This window comes from Lactuca saligna, chromosome 7, assembly GCF_052625555.1.
Source record: "Lactuca saligna cultivar CGN05327 chromosome 7, ASM5262555v1, whole genome shotgun sequence".
NCBI lineage: Eukaryota > Viridiplantae > Streptophyta > Magnoliopsida > Asterales > Asteraceae > Lactuca > Lactuca saligna.
In genome coordinates, this window is record NC_136423.1 from 181,048,390 (window position 1) to 181,067,886 (window position 19,497).

The 19,497-nt window shown below is 35.2% G+C and overlaps 2 pseudogenes; both read right to left on the minus strand.

Annotated features, from left to right (window-relative positions):
- Positions 1–3,879: 3,879 nt before the first annotated feature.
- Positions 3,880–5,180, minus strand: LOC145007510 (putative pentatricopeptide repeat-containing protein At5g40405 pseudogene; annotated as a pseudogene).
- Positions 5,181–11,663: 6,483 nt separating this feature from the next.
- LOC145007511 (putative pentatricopeptide repeat-containing protein At5g40405 pseudogene) lies at positions 11,664–12,964 on the minus strand (annotated as a pseudogene).
- Positions 12,965–19,497: the final 6,533 nt, after the last annotated feature.

Below are 19,497 nucleotides of genomic sequence, written 5' to 3' on the forward strand. Positions count from 1 at the left end.
CCTAATTAATGTAAGTCTCAAAAAAAACTCATGACACGTTGATTATTTATTGATCAATCATATCACTGTGCATTACCTATTTATACTTGGTGCCTTGTACATTATTTTTCACAGGTTAATCTACTTCATTAATCTTCGATCACCTCTCAGAATCTTTTGACTCATCTTTAGCAACTCAAAAAAAATCCTACAATGGCTTCCACCTCCTACCTTTACATTTTTGCAATTGCACTATTCTCAATTACAACAAATGAGATGTGTTTTGCTTCCCGCAATTTGCTGCAAGCAACCACATTCCCGACACTACCACAACCACAGATACCAACAATCCCGACAATGCCACAGCCACAGATACCAACAATCCCGACAATGCCACAACCACAAATGCCCACCATCCCCACACTGCCACTACCACAAATACCCAGCATCCCTAACATGCCCAAAGTTTCCTTGCCTCCATTGCCTTCTATGCCTACCATCCCTAACTTTCCAACAACTCTTCCCAATATTCCTTTCTTTGCTCCACCACCTTCCAAGAACTAGATTGTACAACAATATCAAAAGAAAAGAAAATTCCATTATAGAGCTCAGGCTATTTGATTGATCCGGAGATTATAATGTTTTTTATTTGATCGCATTCATGATATTTGTGGCTAGATTAAATTATTGTCGAGTGCTCTCATTCACATGTTTTTGTGTTTTGTGTAATTTGATATACTTTGTAATATATTTTTTCTATTAAGGTTGATGATTTCCATTACTTTATATCTCAAGTGTTTCCTCATAAATAAAATTAGGCAACATGTTTGATATATATTAACACTACATAACAAAAAATTATTAAAAATATAAGTTATTAAAAACAATTATTTCATTTTACGTTTACTGTAAAATTATGAAAATCTTATAATAAGCTGAAGTAGATAATATAAAACAAATATATTACAATCACATTAATCAATGGCCAGAGTGGCTGTCGGTTGTGGTTTTGCGTCAGATACCAGGAGCAGAGAGAGAGAGAGAGAGAGAGAGAGAGAGAGAGAGAGAGAGAGAGAGAGAGAGAGAGAGAGAGAGAGAGAGAGAGAGAGAGAGAGAGAGAGAGAGAGAGAGAGAGAGAGAGAGAGAGAGAGGGAGAGATTTAGGAGATATTTGAGTGTATTTGGAGAGAGATTGACTATACTGTGTCACGTATCTAGCCAGGCAATGCAGTGTCGCATCTCGATTTTTGCGAAAAATGATGGAGTGCTTTTAAAATACTAGCTTATATTACATTTTATAAAATATCAAAATGTTGTTGTGTACACGACTAATAAACAAGAAAGGTGTACTACCATAAGCATATCTAGGTGGTTCCCGTGGTAGGCGAGGAAAAATTTTGGGGATAGCCTTTTACTTTGATCTTGGATCCGCCACTGTGTATATGTACTAAGAGTTGAGACATTGGCAACCACCCATGTGTAGATAATGAAATAAGTATTTCAAGGTAAGTTCATATAAGTAATATTATACAAAAGCCCTAGATTTTACGCAATTCTTTTGTTACTAACCCCTAGGAAAAATATTTGAATTTTAATTATTAAATTTATAATCTAAAGATTGATATGCGAAACATTTTGTTACATATTTAAATGAAAAGCTAGAAGCATTTATCAAGGATTGCGTGATGTTGTTATTATGTTTCCCATGCCTACAAGTTTGAAAGACATCAAACTACTTTAGTAGGTATATACAAAGTGCTACTATTCATATTTGGATTATAACTTTTAGCCTTTATAATTTTGTTCTTTCAATTAATTTGTCATCTATTCGTTAAGTTGCTACTATCCATATTTGGATTATAACTTTTCAGCTCTAATTTTGATGTTTGTGATATGATTTCAGGAAGCAAATATGGCAACCAACAACAAGTCTTGTATTTTGCCAGTTATATCTTCCATCTTCTCAACTGTTCTTAAACATCAATTAAACACTATATCTTTAAAGCAGTTAATGTGGAAAAAAATAGTCTTAACTATACCTCTTTATGATGTTCGTTGATTTCTTAACATGTGCTTTTACTATATAAAACATTTACTTTTTTCATTCTTTTACAACCACTACCATATGATTGATTGGTTTGTCACTATCGCCAAAAGTGGATGGAAAAGCATGTTTATGGTATTGAAATTTCCCATGTTTTTTAGTATAGCGTGTTCATATAATTTCTAATTATGGGAACATTTAATTTGAAAGTATAATGCTAGTTTTTTTATTCGAGTTGAAAGTATGTTATTATTATAACATGATATGGCTTAATGTTAAATTTGGTGTAAACATTTTTATTATTTCTTTGCTAATTTGGAAGTTCATATGTGACATTTGGGTACGGATTAGTGATAGATTCAACACCTAATAGACCATTGCTAGTTATATTAGTAACAATCATTAAATATATAGAAAAATTGTTCTTTTATAGATAATCAACAACGGATAAGCGACGATAATTAGCGACAGATCTTTGATAAATGTACTTGATCGAAAGTCTTCCGCGATACCCCATCCCTCGTTGATCCGTTGCCGACCATTAGCGATCATTGATTCGTAACTGATGACCTTAGCGACGGATTTCCCGATGGAAATGTCCATCACCGATACCAACGTTTCTATTAGTGCACCACATATGAAAATCACATCAATCAATGGCTTCCACCTTCTGTCTCCGTGTAACTAAAACTAAATTTAATTAGTTCTAGATTTAATGTTATACTTTTAACTATTATCATGATTATTTAATCCAAATTTTACTTATCTAGTCAATTTCAAATTTCAATTATGATGATATGCGAAAATACTAACCATTGGTTGTACGTGAAAAAACGTATTATGATTTGATGTTATTATTAATTATTAATATTGTGCATTATTTTTAAACTAGTTATTACTGTTAAAAAGTTATGAAAGATCATCCATTAGTTATTTTAAAACCATTAATTATTATTATTAATAAATAATTCAAAAGTTACAATTCCATGTCTAGGTAGAAAATTTTATTTTCTTTGCACTTATGTGAAATCTTGTTACGTTTTATGGGTAATAAGATTTACATAATTAAAGGATGTTGTGTGAGAAGTAAAACTAGTGAACCATGTATGCAAGTTTTGTAAAGGGGAGTTCGTATACTATGTTCATATATGTACATGATTTGGGTCGTAACCTTGTAATAACAAGAGCTGAACATAATCCGGGTTAGTCCAATTCTAAACCGGTCCATAAATTGGGTCCAATCACTACTATCTTCATACCTATTTAGGTGGTGACATGTGTCATTCAATTTAACTTAAATTAGATTGAGATGTTAAATTTGTACACTTGTCACAATCTTAAATATGTATGAATAAAAGGTAAGAGGATTTTTAATTTCTCTGAACTAAATATAGTTGAGGCAATTGTAAAGGCTAGTTTTATTAAATTCCTTTTGTTTGATCTATGTTCATATATGTACATGATTTGGGTAGTAACCTTGTAATACCAGAGTTGAACATAATCTGGGTTAGTCAGATTCTGAACCGTCCATAAATCGAGTCCCATTAAAATATAGGCAAATGTGGATCGACATAAATATTGTTGAGGCAATTGTTAAGGCCAGTCTGGTACCGGTACCGTGGTCTAATTTTTTTTAATAATAAAAACAATTTTTTTAAATACCTTATAACACTTTTAAAAATTATAGAGCATTAAGTGGTAAAAATTTATAAAATGACTTTTTTTAAAGTAATTAACTAAATGTTTTATAGAACTTACAAAAAATGCAATGGAAACTAAAAACATTCCAAAAAAATGCATTGAAATGGCAAGAACTAAAATACTCATTAAACTTGCAAGAATTACAAAAACAAGCAATTAATTCTTGACAACAACTTTTGACTTCATTTTATGCCTCACAACATCAACACCATTCAAATTCTTAAAATCCGCAAAAACATTCGACAACTCCACATATACGGACAACTCCACATACGCACCTTCATTGTTAGCCTCTAATTCCTCCATCTTTCTAGACGCAAGTTTAGCCATTTCCACATTTTTATAAATCGTGTTAGGATTTAGCAGTGCACCCCATGCTTCAGCAATCGGGGCACATGACATACTCTGGATGAAGCGTAATGATTCATCCAAACGGCTCAATCGGCCGTATAAATCAACCATACATCCATAATGCTCTACTCTTTGGTCATAGATTTAGAATGCTTCCAACCTTCTTCAACAAGACCCACTACACTACAAGCCTCTAAGATTGAAAGGAAAGTGACCTCATTTGGTGTGATGTTTTCTTGTTGCATAAGGGTAAAAAGGTCAAGATACTCTTTACCATAACCATGCATGGCTAGTCCTCCCATGGCACCACTCCATGTGTACACATTCTTTTCTTTCATCACCCAAAAAAACATTCATTGCCGTCTTAATACCCCCACACTTTGCGTACATGTGGACTAGTGCACTACCAAGAGTTGTGTTGATTTGTAATTTTTTATACTTTATATATCTATATGCCGGTTGTCCCGCATCTAAAGCACTTAACCAAGTGCATGCAGATAATACATTAACCTTCAAACCTTTCATTTCCATTGCGTTAAACAGTTCGAGTCCGTTTAAAGGCTCCCCGAAACGCACGTACCCTGCTTTCATTGCGTTCCAGGCAATCACATCTCGGTCGAGCGTTATTTCAAACTGTTGGCGTGTGAATTTGATATCTCCTAACTTTGCACAGGCGACCACCATTGTTGTCTGAGTTACCAAATCTGGGTTGTTGATGCTAAAAAACATATCTTTTAAGTCCCTAAGAGACCCCATTTCAGCGTACAAATTAATCAACCCGCTTTGAACATGTGGGTCTTGATCCAAGGCGTATTTCAAAGCAGTCCCACGTACAGCAGCAGAATTGATCTAGAACGTAAACAAGTAATTATCAGGTTTATGATTCGATTTTACAATTCTTTTATAGAAATCGAAGCTTTTTTCAGGAGTTGAGCTCTCTTGGAGTAAACTTTGATTAGAGAGTTTAAAGCAAAGACGGAGGGATTTTCACATTGGTCCAATAGTTGAACAGAATAATCGATATTTTGTGGGTGTTTGAGGGCTATTGATGCAGCAAATTTAGATACAAGATCTGGGCCGTTGAGGAAACCATTGACTAGCAATTGTGAGTGAATTTACTTTTTTTTTTGTTTGTCATTAATTTCATAAAAGGAAAACTCTCGATATTATGTGGCAAAATAGCTTACCTAACATATACGAGAATTAATAAACAATTTCTTCTTATCAGAAAGTTGTTTAACGACATTACATGCCTTGGATATCTTCATACCAACCAACCTAATTAATATAAGTCTCAAAAAAAACTCATGACACGTTGATTATTTATTGATCAATCATATCACTGTGCATTACCTATATATACTTGGTGCCTTGTACATTATTTTTCACAGGTTAATCTACTTCATTAATCTTCGATCACCTCTCAGAATCTTTTGACTCATCTTTAGCAACTCAAAAAAAATCCTACAATGGCTTCCACCTCCTACCTTTACATTTTTGCAATTGCACTATTCTCAATTACAACAAATGACATGTGTTTTGCTTCCCGCAATTTGCTGCAAGCAACCACATTCCCAACACTATCACAACCACAGATACCAACAATCCCGACAATGCCACAACCACAAATGCCCACCATCCCCACACTGCCACTACCACAAATACCCAGCATCCCTAACATGCCCAAAGTTTCCTTGCCTCCATTGCCTTCTATGCCTACCATCCCTAACTTTCCAACAACTCTTCCCAATATTCCTTTCTTTGCTCCACCACCTTTCAAGAACTAGATTGTACAACAATATCAAAAGAAAAGAAAATTCCATTATAGAGCTCAGGCGATTTGATTGATCCGGAGATTATAATGTTTTTTATTTGATCGCATTCATGATATGTGTGGCTAGATTAAATTATTGTCGAGTGCTCTCATTCACATGTTTTTGTGTTTTGTGTAATTTGATATACTTTATAATATATTTTTTCTATTAAGGTTTATGATTTTCATTACTTTATATCTCAAGTGTTTCCTCGTATATAAAATTAGGCAACATGTTTGATATATATTATATATACAATTAATTTCCATTGCTCTTATCTACAGTAGCAGGTTTTGAGCCAAGCCAAACCATGTTTCCTTTGGCTGGCTGGTTTGAGCCTCGCTTATATCGGGCTCGTTGAAATGGTACATGTCTGCTGCCCTTGCCACTATACTGCTTGATATCTATACACATAGTACAACATCGTTTTTTCCATTGATTTCTCTTTCATCCGCCGCCTGTAATTCAATTCGATTCTTCGTCTTCAATTTTTTTATCTACACAAATACCGGCGAACCTGATAAAGGTTTCTTTTGCATTTTTTGAAATTGCACACCAAGATTTTTATCAGCTCCGAATCATCTTTCACGGAGGTTTTTCTCCCAATTTTTATTATCAATATGAATCCTGTTCCCCTTCACCGACGAAGTTGTTCCACCGTCTTCTACACCGGTACGTCTTTTCTATCTATACTCTATTTTCTCAATTTTGTGGCTATGCTTTCCGATTTCCGATCGTCGTTCTCTTTCGCAACAATCTGAATTATAAATTCGGTTATGGCCCCAGTTTTTTAGTTTATCCAATGTGCGCCATTGGTGGTTTGGCCGACGGCTTTACAGTTTCCATTCCCGACTCCTTCAATCCCAATCTCCACCGTGTATTAGTCTGTCTTAATTTGTGGTTAGAAGTCGTTGACTTCAGGTAAGGTCCATCTTCTACTATTGATTTTAGCCCTAGATCGATTGAAGCCTTAAATAAAATTTGTTCTCCTTCCACCTCTTCGATTGCAATCATCTGCTATCTCCGCAATTGACGATGCCATCAGAAGCTTCGCCGCCTCAGGCAATGACGCCGACCTCCTGTTGCAGGTGAATTTTTTTTCTCTCCTGAAAATAGATTCTCACAAATAGATCGATTGTATGTTTTTGGATCTGTTATTCAAGGAGCGAATAACACGGTAAAATCTTGAAGGGGGCGGTCTGGAAGCATGACAGACCACTAGAGTTTTCAGATCCTGGGGAGCCAGTAGTGGGATCGTAGTAGCAGTTGGGTCTGTCCTTTTCTGAGTTTGGGAGTTTGGGATCAGGTATCACTGGAAGATAGTGTGTGGTATGAAATCCTCTTGGGTAGTGCTTCGCGGGCTGTTAGGTATTGATCTGTGAGGTGCTAAAGAACGATTTCAAGAGGGAAATCAAATTAAGTGGGGGAGAATTGTAACATCCGTAATTTCGGGTATGATAGTTTGCAATTTAATTTTTGAGGATTTAGGAGGGACTCGACGAGTCGAAGGTCTGACTCGCCGAGTCACGCCGAGTTGATTATGTAGATTTAATGAGCAGGCTCGACGAGTCGAAGGATAGACTCACCGAGTAGGTTATGGGCAGAGAAAACCTAAGTTTCCGGGGTTGGGGCCTATTTAAGGGAACTTATGACCTTAGGTGTGCCTCATACCTCCGATGAGAAGCCCCAAATTGCCATTGGATCCATGAGATAGTTCTTATGATGAAATCAAGTAATTTGGTGGGTCTTATGGAAGGAAAAGAGCATGATTCAAGCAAGATACGAGATAGTGGTTGTGGATCTAGCATTTCTTCATGTGGAACTGTTGTAGAAGGTATAAACTTGCATCCTTTTCATCTATTTTGGTTAGATTTCATGATCTTGGTAGTTATAGGGTTTTACTGCATTTCTTTTGTGCCTATGAGATAATTAAGACATGATCTGAGGAGGGAAACCTCATATCTGAACCTTGTGAGGTCCTTGAAGACTAGATGCCCCAACTTTAGTTGTCCAAATGATGACTGATGAGCTAAATCTTTCATGGAGGGCATGTAATGGCATTTTGAAGCAATATCATCATGCATGAACGTAAAGATTGAAGCTTTACGTGATTATTGAGCCTTGAGATGATAGATCTATAGTTTAGAGTGATAGATCTGATTGAAATCGTCTGAATGAGAAAAGGGTTGGATAGACTCGTCGAGTCCATGAGACGACTCAACGAGTCGGCTAGGGTTTTCCTGGTCAAGCTGAATCGTGTACTAACTCGGCGGGTTGTGGGGTTATCTCGACGAGTGGATTTGAATCCTCGCGAAACTTCAGAGAAAGTGAGTGGACTCGACGAGTCACAAGGGTGCACTCGCCGAGTCGGGTCAGATCTAGACTGTAGACTCGAGTTTGACTACAGTTGACTTTAGGGTTGGGTCAACCATGTGTGATGGAAGCCATGGAGGCGTAAAATGGTCTTTTACCCACTTCACGAGTTAGACAGAGAAAAATAATAAACTTGGATGTATTTGAGTATGAGTAAGTATTGCTAAGGGATGTTTATCCTATGTGTTAGGTGAAAGCTAGGTCAAGATTTCCGAGTGCGAGGCTGTCAGTTGGTTGCTTTCAAGGTGAGTCTTCTCACTATACTTTACCTAGAGTGGTAATTATGTGTGACCGGAAGGTTTTATGTGCTATAATGAGTATGTGATGTATGTTGTTATATGATATGTATGTTCTATGATATGTCATGAGTAGTATGATGTGGACCGGAAGGTCAACGGTGTATGGGTTGGAAGGTCAAGATGATTTGGACCAGAAGGTCTACCAGGATTATGGGACTAAAGTCCCCTGAGACACATTGACTGGAAGGTCTCGTAGAGTTATAGTAATGAGTGGCTAATTGTATGCACGTGATATTTTGGGAAAGTCACTAAGCATGTGTGCTTACCGTGTTATGTGTTATGCCTTTCAGGTTATTACCAGGATCGCGGGAAGGTGACGACTCGATTTTACACACAAAAGAAAAGAGTCATGAATGAGGATCCTGAATTTTGATAATTACTTTTGAAAACTATTTCGAAATACGTTATGACATCGATACTCGAGATTTTTTGAATTATTATATGTGACGTCGGAAATTTAAAATTGAAAATTTTGTTTGAAAATTTATGGTGTTACATGAACAAGACAGGTGTGCTACCATAAGCATATCTAGGTGGTTCCCGAGGTAGGCAAGGGAAAATTTTAGGGATAGCTTTTTACTTTGATCTTGGATCCGGCACTGTGTATATGTACTAAGAGTTGAGACATTGGCAACCACCCATGTGTAGATAATGAAATAAGTATTTCAAGGTAAGTTCATATAAGTAATATTATACAAAAGCCCTATACTTTACGCAGTACTTTTGTTACTAACCCCTAGGAAAAATATTTGAATTTTAATTATTAAATTTATAATCTAAAGATTGATATGCGAAACATTTTGTTACATATTTAAATGAAAAGCTAGAAGCATTTATCAAGGATTGGGTGATGTTGTTATTATGTTTCCCATGCCTACAATTTTGAAAGACATCAAACTACTTTAGTAGTTATATACAAAGTGCTACTATTCATATTTGGATTATAACTTTTAGCCTTTATAATTTTGTTCTTTCAATTAATTTGTCATATATTCGTGAAGTTGCTACTATCCATATTTGGATTATAACTTTTTAGCTCTAATTTTGATGTTTGTGATATGATTTCAGGAAGCAAATATGGCAACCAACAACAAGTCTTGTATTTTGCCAGTTATATCTTCCATCTTCTCAAGTGTTCTTAAACATCAATTAAACACTATATCTTTAAAGCACTTAATGTGGAAAAAAATAGTATTAACTATACCTCTTTATGATGTTCGTTGCTTTCTTAGCATGTGCTTTTACTATATAAAACATTTACTTTTTTCATTCTTTTACAGCCACTACCATATGATTGATTGGTTTGTCACTATCGCCAAAAGTGGATGGAAAAGCATGTTTATGGTATTGAAAATTTCCATTTTTTTAGTATAGCATGTTCATATAATTTCTAATTATGGGAACATTTAATTTGAAAGTATGTTGCTAGTTTTTTTATTCGAGTTGAAAGTATGTTATTATTAATAAAATGATATGGCTTAATGTTTAATTTGGTGTAAACATTGTTATTATTTCTTTGCTAATTTGGAATTTTATATGTGACATTTGGGTACGGATTAGTGATAGATTCAACACCTAATAGACCATTGCTAATTATATTAGTAACAATCATTAAATATATAGAAAAATTGTTCCTTTATAGATAATCAACAACGGATAAGCGACGATAATTAGCGACAGATCTTTGACAAAATGTACTTGATCGAAAAGTCTTCCGCGAACCCCATCCCTCGTTGATCCGTTGCCGACCATTAGCGATCATTGATTCGTAACTGATGGCCTTAGCGACGGATTTCCCGATGGAAATGTCCATCACCGATACCAACGTTTCTATTAGTGCACCACATATGAAAATTACATCAATCAATGGCTTCCACCTTCTGTCTCCGTGTAACTAAAACTAAATTTAATTAATTCTAGATTTAATGTTATACTTTTAACTATTATCATGATTATTTAATCCAAATTTTACTTATCTAGTCAATTTCGAATTTCAATTATGATGATATTCTAAAATACTAACCATTGGTTGTACGTGAAAAAACGTATTATGATTTGATATTATTATTAATTATTAATATTGTGCATTATTTTTAAACTAGTTATTACTATTAAAAAGTTATGAAAGATCATCCATTAGTTATTTTAAAACCATTAATTATTATTATTAATAAATAATTCAAAAGTTACAATTCCATGTCTAGGTAGAAAATTTTATTTTCTTTGCACTTATGTGAAATCTTGTTACGTTTTATGGGTGATAAGATTTACATAACTAAAGGATGTTGTGTGAGAAGTAAAAATAGTGAACCATGTATGCAAGTTTGGTAAAGGGGAGTTCGTATACTATGTTCATATATGTACATGATTTGGGTCGTAACCTTGTAATAACAAGAGCTGAACATAATCCGGGTTAGTCCAATTCTAAACTGGTCCATAAATTGGGTCAAATCACTACTATCTTCATACCTATTTAGGTGGTGACATGTGTCATTCAATTTAACTTAAATTAGATTGAAATGTTAAATTTGTACACTTGTCACAATCATAAATATGTATGAATAAAAGGTAAGAGGATTTTTAATTTCTCTGAACTAAATATAGTTGAGGCAATTGTAAAGGCTAGTTTTATTAGATTCCTTTTGTTTGATCTATGTTCATATATGTACATGATTTGGGTAGTAACCTTGTAATACCAGAGTTGAACATAATCTGGGTTAGTCAGATTCTGAACCGTCCATAAATCGAGTCCCATTAAAATATAGGCAAATGTGGATCGAAATAAATATTGTTGAGGCAATTGTTAAGGCCAATCTGGTACCGGTTAAGTTTTATTAGATTCCTTTTTTCTGATCTAATGTGCTTGGTTTTTTTTTTTTTTAATAATAGAAACAATTTTTTTAAATACCTTATAACACTATTAATAATTATAGAGCATTAAGTGGTAAAAATTTATAAATTGACTTTTTTTAAAGTAATTAACTAAATGTTTTATAAAACTTACAAAAAATGCAATGGAAACTAAAAACATTCCAAAAAAATGCATTGAAATGGCAAGAACTAAAATACCCATTAAACTTGCAAGAATTACAAAAACAAGCAATTAATTCGTGACAACAGCTTTTGACTTCATTTTATGCCTCACAACATCAACACCATTCAAATTCTTAAAATCCGCAAAAACATTCAACAACTCCACATATACGGACAACTCCACATACGCACCTTCATTGTTAGCCTCTGATTCCTCCATCTTTCTAGACGCAAGTTTAGCCATTTCCACATTTTTATAAATCCTGTTAGGATTTAGCAGTGCACCCCATGCTTCAGCAATCGGTGCACATGACATACTCTGGATGAAGCGTAATGATTCATCCAAACGGCTCAATCGGCCGTATAAATCAACCATACATCCATAATGCTCTACTCTTTGGTCATAGATTTAGAATGCTTCCAACCTTCTTCAACAAGACCTGCTACACTACAAGCCTTTAAGATTGAAAGGAAAGTGGCCTCATTTGGTGTGATGTTTTCTTGTTGCATAAGGGTAAAAAGGTCAAGATACTCTTTACCATAACCATGCATGGCTAGTCCTCCCATGGCACCACTCCATGTGTACACATTCTTTTCTTTCATCACCCAAAAAAACATTCATTGCCGTCTTAATACCCCCACACTTTGCGTACGTGTGGACTAGTGCACTACCAAGAGTTGTGTTGATTTGTAATTTTTTATACTTTATATATCTATATGCCGGTTGTCCCGCATCTAAAGCACTTAACCGAGTGCATGCAGATAATACATTAACCTTCAAACCTTTCATTTCCATTGCGTTAAACAGTTCGAGTCCGTTTAAAGGCTCCCCGAAACGCACGTACCCTGCTTTCATTGCGTTCCAGGCAATCACATCTCGGTCGAGCGTTATTTCAAACTGTTGGCGTGTGAATTTGATATCTCCTAACTTTGCACAGGCGACCACCATTGTTGTCTGAGTTACCAAATCTGGGTTGTTGATGCTAAAAAACATATCTTTTAAGTCCCTAAGAGACCCCATTTCAGCGTACAAATTAATCAACCCGCTTTGAACATGTGGGTCTTGATCCAAGGCGTATTTCAAAGCAGTCCCATGTACAGCAGCAGAATTGATCTAGAACGTAAACAAGTAATTATCAGGTTTATGATTCGATTTTACAATTCTTTTATAGAAATCGAAGCTTTTTTCAGGAGTTGAACTCTCTTGGAGTAAACTTTGATTAGAGAGTTTAAAGCAAAGACGGAGGGATTTTCACATTGGTCCAATAATTGAACAGAATAATCGATATTTTGTGGGTGTTTGAGGGCTATTGATGCAGCAAATTTAGATACAAGATCTGGGCCGTTGAGGAAACCATTGACTAGCAATTGTGAGTGAATTTACTTTTTTTTTTTGTTTGTCATTAATTTCATAAAAGGAAAACTCTCGATATTATGTGGCAAAATAGCTTACCTAACATATACGAGAATTAATAAACAATTTCTTCTTATCAGAAAGTTGTTTAACGACATTACATGCCTTGGATATCTTCATACCAACCAACCTAATTAATGTAAGTCTCAAAAAAAACTCATGACACGTTGATTATTTATTGATCAATCATATCACTGTGCATTACCTATTTATACTTGGTGCCTTGTACATTATTTTTCACAGGTTAATCTACTTCATTAATCTTCGATCACCTCTCAGAATCTTTTGACTCATCTTTAGCAACTCAAAAAAAATCCTACAATGGCTTCCACCTCCTACCTTTACATTTTTGCAATTGCACTATTCTCAATTACAACAAATGAGATGTGTTTTGCTTCCCGCAATTTGCTGCAAGCAACCACATTCCCGACACTACCACAACCACAGATACCAACAATCCCGACAATGCCACAGCCACAGATACCAACAATCCCGACAATGCCACAACCACAAATGCCCACCATCCCCACACTGCCACTACCACAAATACCCAGCATCCCTAACATGCCCAAAGTTTCCTTGCCTCCATTGCCTTCTATGCCTACCATCCCTAACTTTCCAACAACTCTTCCCAATATTCCTTTCTTTGCTCCACCACCTTCCAAGAACTAGATTGTACAACAATATCAAAAGAAAAGAAAATTCCATTATAGAGCTCAGGCGATTTGATTGATCCGGAGATTATAATGTTTTTTATTTGATCGCATTCATGATATTTGTGGCTAGATTAAATTATTGTCGAGTGCTCTCATTCACATGTTTTTGTGTTTTGTGTAATTTGATATACTTTATAATATATTTTTTCTATTAAGGTTTATGATTTCCATTACTTTATATCTCAAGTGTTTCCTCGTATATAAAATTAGGCAACATGTTTGATATATATTATATATACAATTAATTTCGATTGCTCTTATCTACAGTAGCAGGTTTTGAGCCAAGCCAAACCATATTTCCTTTGGCTGGCTGGTTTGAGCCTCGCTTATATCGGGCTCTGGTCGTTGAAATGGTACATGTCTGCTGCCCTCGCCACTATACTGCTTGATATCTATACACGTAGTACAACATCGTTTTTTCCTTTGATTTCTCTTTCATCCGCCGCCTGTAATTCAATTCGATTCTCCGTCTTCAATTTTTTTATCTACACAAATACCGGCGAACACAATAAAGGTTTCTTTTGCATTTGTTGAAATTGCACACCAAGATTTTTATTTGCTCCGAATCATCTTTCACGGAGGGTTTTCTCCTAATTTTTATTATCGATATGAATCCTGTTCCCCTTCACCGACGAAGTTGTTCCACCGTCTTCTACACCAGTACATCTTTTCTATCTATACTCTATTTTCTCAATTTTGTGGCTGTTCTTTCCGATTTCCGATCGTCGTTCTCTTTCGCAACAATCTGAATTATAAATTCGGTTATGGCCCCAGTTTTTTAGTTTATCCAATGTGCGCCATTGGTGGTTTGGCCGACGGCTTTACAGTTTCCATTCCCGACTCCTTCAATCGCAATCTCCAACATGTATTAGTCTGTCTTAATCGGTGGTTAGAAGTCGTTGACTTTAGCTAAGGTCCATCTTCTACTATTGATTTTAGCTCTAGATCGATTGAAGCCTTAAATAAAATTTTTTCTCCTTCCACCTCTTCGATTGCAATCATCTGCTATCTCCGCAATTGACGATGCCATCAGAAGCTTCGCCGCCTCCGGCAACGACGCCGACCTCCAGTTGCAGGTGAGTTTTTTTCTATCCTGAAAATAGATTCTCATAAATAGATCGATTGTAAGTTTTTGGATCTGTTATTCAAGGAGCGAATAACATGGTAAAATCTTGAAGGGGGCGGTCTGGAAGCATGACAGACCATTAGAGTTTTCGGATCCTGGGGAGCCAGTAGTGGGATCGTAGTAGCAGTTGGGTTTGTCCTTTTCTGAGTTTGGGAGTTTGGGATCAGGTATCACTGGAAGATAGTGTGTGGTATGAAATCCTCTTGTGTAGTGCTTTGCAGGCTGTTAGGTATTGATATGTGAGGTGCTAAAGAACGATTTCAAGGGCGAAATCAAATTAAGTGGGGGAGAATTGTAACATCCGTAATTTCGGGTATGATAGTTTGCGATTTAATTTTTGAGGATTTAAGAGGGACTCGACGAGTCGAAGGTCTGACTCGCCGAGTCACGTCGAGTTGATTATGTAGATTTAATGAGCAGGCTCGACGAGTCGAAAGATAGACTCACCGAGTAGGTTATGGGCAGAGAAAACCTAAGTTTCTGGGGTTGGGGCCTGTTTAAGGGAACTTATGACCTTAGGTGTGCCTCATACCTCCTATGAGAAGCCCTAAATTGCCATTGGATCCATGAGATAGTTCTTATGATGAAATCAAGTAATTTGGTGGGTCTTATGGAAGGAAAAGAGCATGATTCAAGCAAGAAACGAGATGGTGGTTGTGGATCTAGCATTTCTTCATGTGGAACTGTTGTAAAAGGTATAAACTTGCATCCTTTTCATCTATTTTGGTTAGATTTCATGATCTTGGTAGTTATAGGGTTTTACTGCATTTCTTTTGTGCCTAAGAGATAATTGAGAAATGATCTGAGGAGGGAAACCTTAGATCAGAACCTTGTGAGGTCCTTGAAGACTAGATGCCCCAACTTTAGTTGTCCAAATGAGGGCTGATGAGCTAAATCTTTCATGGAGGGCATGTAATGGCATTTTGAAGCAATAACATCATGCATGAACGTAAAGATTGAAGCTTTACGTGATTATTGAGCCTTGAGATGATAGATCTGTAGTTTAGAGTGAAAGATTTGATTGAAATCGTCTGGATGAGAGAAGGGCTGGATAGACTCGTCGAGTCCATGAGACGACTCAACGAGTCGGCTAGGGTTTTCCTGGTCAAGCTGAATCGCGTACTAACTCGGCGAGTTGTGGGGTTAACTTGATGAGTGGATTTGAATCCTCGCGAAACTTCAGAGAAAGTGAGTGGACTCGACGAGTCACAAGGGTGCACTCGCCGAGTCGGGTCAGATCTAGACTGTAGACTCGAGTTTGACTACAGTTCACTTTAGGGTTGGGTCAACCATGTTTGATGGAAACCATGGAGGGGTAAAATGGTCTTTTACCCACTTCAAGAGATAGACAGAGAAAGATAATACACTTGGATGTGTTTGAGTATGAGTAAGTATTGCTAAGGGATGTTTATCCTATGTGTTAGGTGAAAGCTAGGTCGAGATTTCCGAGTGCGAGGCTGTCAGTTGGTTGCTTTCAAGGTGAGTCTTCTCACTATACTTTACCTAGAGTGGTAATTATGTGTGACCAGAAGGTTTTATGTTCTATAATGAGTATGTGCTGTATGCCGTTATATGATATGTATGGGCTATGATATGTTATGAGTAGTATGATGTGGACCGGAAGGTCAACGGTGTATGGGCTGGAAGGTAAAGATGATATGGACCAGAAGGTCTACCAGGATTATGGGACTAAAGTCCCCTGAGACACATTGACTGGAAGGTATCGTAGAGTTATAGCATTGAGTGGCTAATCGTATGCACGTGATATTTTGGGAAAGTCGCTAAGCATGTGTGCTTATCGTGTTATGTGTTATGCGTTTCAGGTTATTATAAGGATCGCGGGAAGGTGGCGTCTCGATTTTACACACAAAAGAAAAGAGTCATGAATGAGGATCCTGAATTTTGATAATTACTTTTGAAAACTATTTCGAAATACGTTATGACATCGATACTCGAGATTTTTTGAATTATTATATATACGTTGGAAATTTAAAATTGAAAATTTTATTTGAAAATTTATGGTGTTAAATGAACAAGACAGGTGTGCTACCATAAGCATATCAAGGTGGTTCCCGAGGTAGGCAAGGGAAAATTTTGGGGATAGCCTTTTACTTTGATCTTGGATCCGCCACTGTGTATATGTATTAAGAGTTGAGACATTGGCAACCACCCATTTGTAGATGATGAAATAAGTATTTCAAGGTAAGTTCATATAAGTAATATTATACAAAAGCCCTAGATTTTACGCAATTCTTTTGTTACTAACCCCTAGGAAAAATATTTGAATTTTGAATTATTAAATTTATAATCTAAAGAATGATATGCGATACATTTTGTTACATATTTAAATGAAAAGCTAGAAGCATTTATCAAGGATTGCGTGATGTTGTTATTATGTTTCCCATGCCTACAAGTTTGAAAGACATCAAACTACTTTAGTAGGTATATACAAAGTGCTACTATTCATATTTGGATTATAACTTTTAGTCTTTATAATTTTGTTCTTTCAATTAATTTTTCATATATTCGTGAAGTTGCTACTATCCATATTTGGATTATAACTTTTCAGCTCTAATTTTGATGTTTGTGATATGATTTCAGGAAGCAAATATGGCAACCAACAACAAGTCTTGTATTTTGCCAGTTATATCTTCCATCTTCTCAAGTGTTCTTAAACATCAATTAAACACTATATCTTTAAAGCACTTAATGTGGAAAAAAAAAGTCTTAACTATACCTCTGTATGATGTTCGTTGCTTTCTTTAACACGTGCTTTTACTATATAAAGCATTTCCTTTTTTCATTCTTTTACAGCCACTACCATATGATTGATTGGTTTGTCACTATCGCCAAAAGTGGATGGAAAAGCATGTTTTTGGTATTGAAATTTCCGATTTTTTTAGTATAGCATGTTCATATAATTTCTAATTATGGGAACATTTAATTTGAAAGAATGTTGCTAGTTTTTTTATTCGAGTTGAAAGTATGTTATTATTAATAAAATGATATGGCTTAATGTTTAATTTGGTGTAAACATTGTTATTATTTCTTTGCTAATTTGGAATTTCATATGTGACATTTGGGTACGGATTAGTGATAGATTCAACACCTAATAGACCATTGCTAATTATATTAGTAACAATCATTAAATATATAGAAAAATTGTTCTTTTATAGATAATCAACAACGGATAAGCGACGATAATTAGCGACAGATCTTTGACAAAATGTACTTGATCGAAAAGTCTTCCGCGATACCCCATCCCTCGTTGATCTGTTGCCGACCATTAGCGATCATTGATTCGTCACTGATGGCCTTAGCGACGGATTTCCCGATGGAAATGTCCATCACCGATACCAACGTTTCTATTAGTGCACCACATATGAAAATCACATCAATCAATGGCTTCCACCTTCTGTCTCCGTGTAACTAAAACTAAATTTAATTAGTTCTAGATTTAATGTTATACTTTTAACTATTATCATGATTATTTAATCCAAATTTTACTTATCTAGTCAATTTCAAATTTCAATTATGATGATATGCGAAAATACTAACCATTGGTTGTACGTGAAGAAACGTATTATGATTTGATGTTATTATTAATTATTATTATTGTGCATTATTTTTAAACTAGTTATTACTATTAAAAAGTTATGAAAGATCATCCATTAGTTATTTTAAAACCATTAATTATTATTATTATTAAATACGTCAAAAGTTACAATTCTATGTCTAGGTAGAAAATTATTTTCTTTGCACATATGTGAAATCTTGTTACGTTTTATGGGTGATAAGATTTACATAATTAAAGGATGTTGTGTCAGAAGTAAAACTAGTGAACCATGTATGCAAGTTTTGTAAAGGGGAGTTCGTATACTATGTTCATATATGTACATGATTTGGGTCGTAACCTTGTAATAACAAGAGCTGAACATAATCCGGGTTAGTCCAATTCTAAACCGGTCCATAAATTGGGTCCAATCACTACTATCTTCATACCTATTTAGGTGGTGACATGTGTCATTCAATTTAACTTAAATTAGATTGAAATGTTAAATTTGTACACTTGTCACAATCATAAATATGTATGAATAAAAGGTAAGAGGATTTTTAATTTCTCTGAACTAAATATAGTTGAGGCAATTGTAAAGGCTAGTTTTATTAGATTCCTTTTGTTTGATCTATGTTCATATATGTACATGATTTGGGTAGTAACCTTGTAATACTAGAGTTGAACATAATCTGGGTTAGTCAGATTCTGAACCGTCCATAAATCGAGTCCCATTAAAATATAGGCAAATGTGGATTGAAATAAATATTGTTGAGGCAATTGTTAAGGTCAGTCTGGTACTACCGGTACCGGTTAAGTTTTATTAGATTCCTTTTTTCTGATCTAATGTGCTTGGTCTTTTTTTTTTTTTTTAATAATAGAAACAATTTTTTTAAATACCTTATAACACTATTAATAATTATAGAGCATTAAGTGGTAAAAATTTATAAATTGACTTTTTTTAAAGTAATTAACTAAATGTTTTATAAAACTTACAAAAAATGCAATGGAAACTAAAAACATTCCAAAAAAATGCATTGAAATGGCAAGAACTAAAATACCCATTAAACTTGCAAGAATTACAAAAACAAGCAA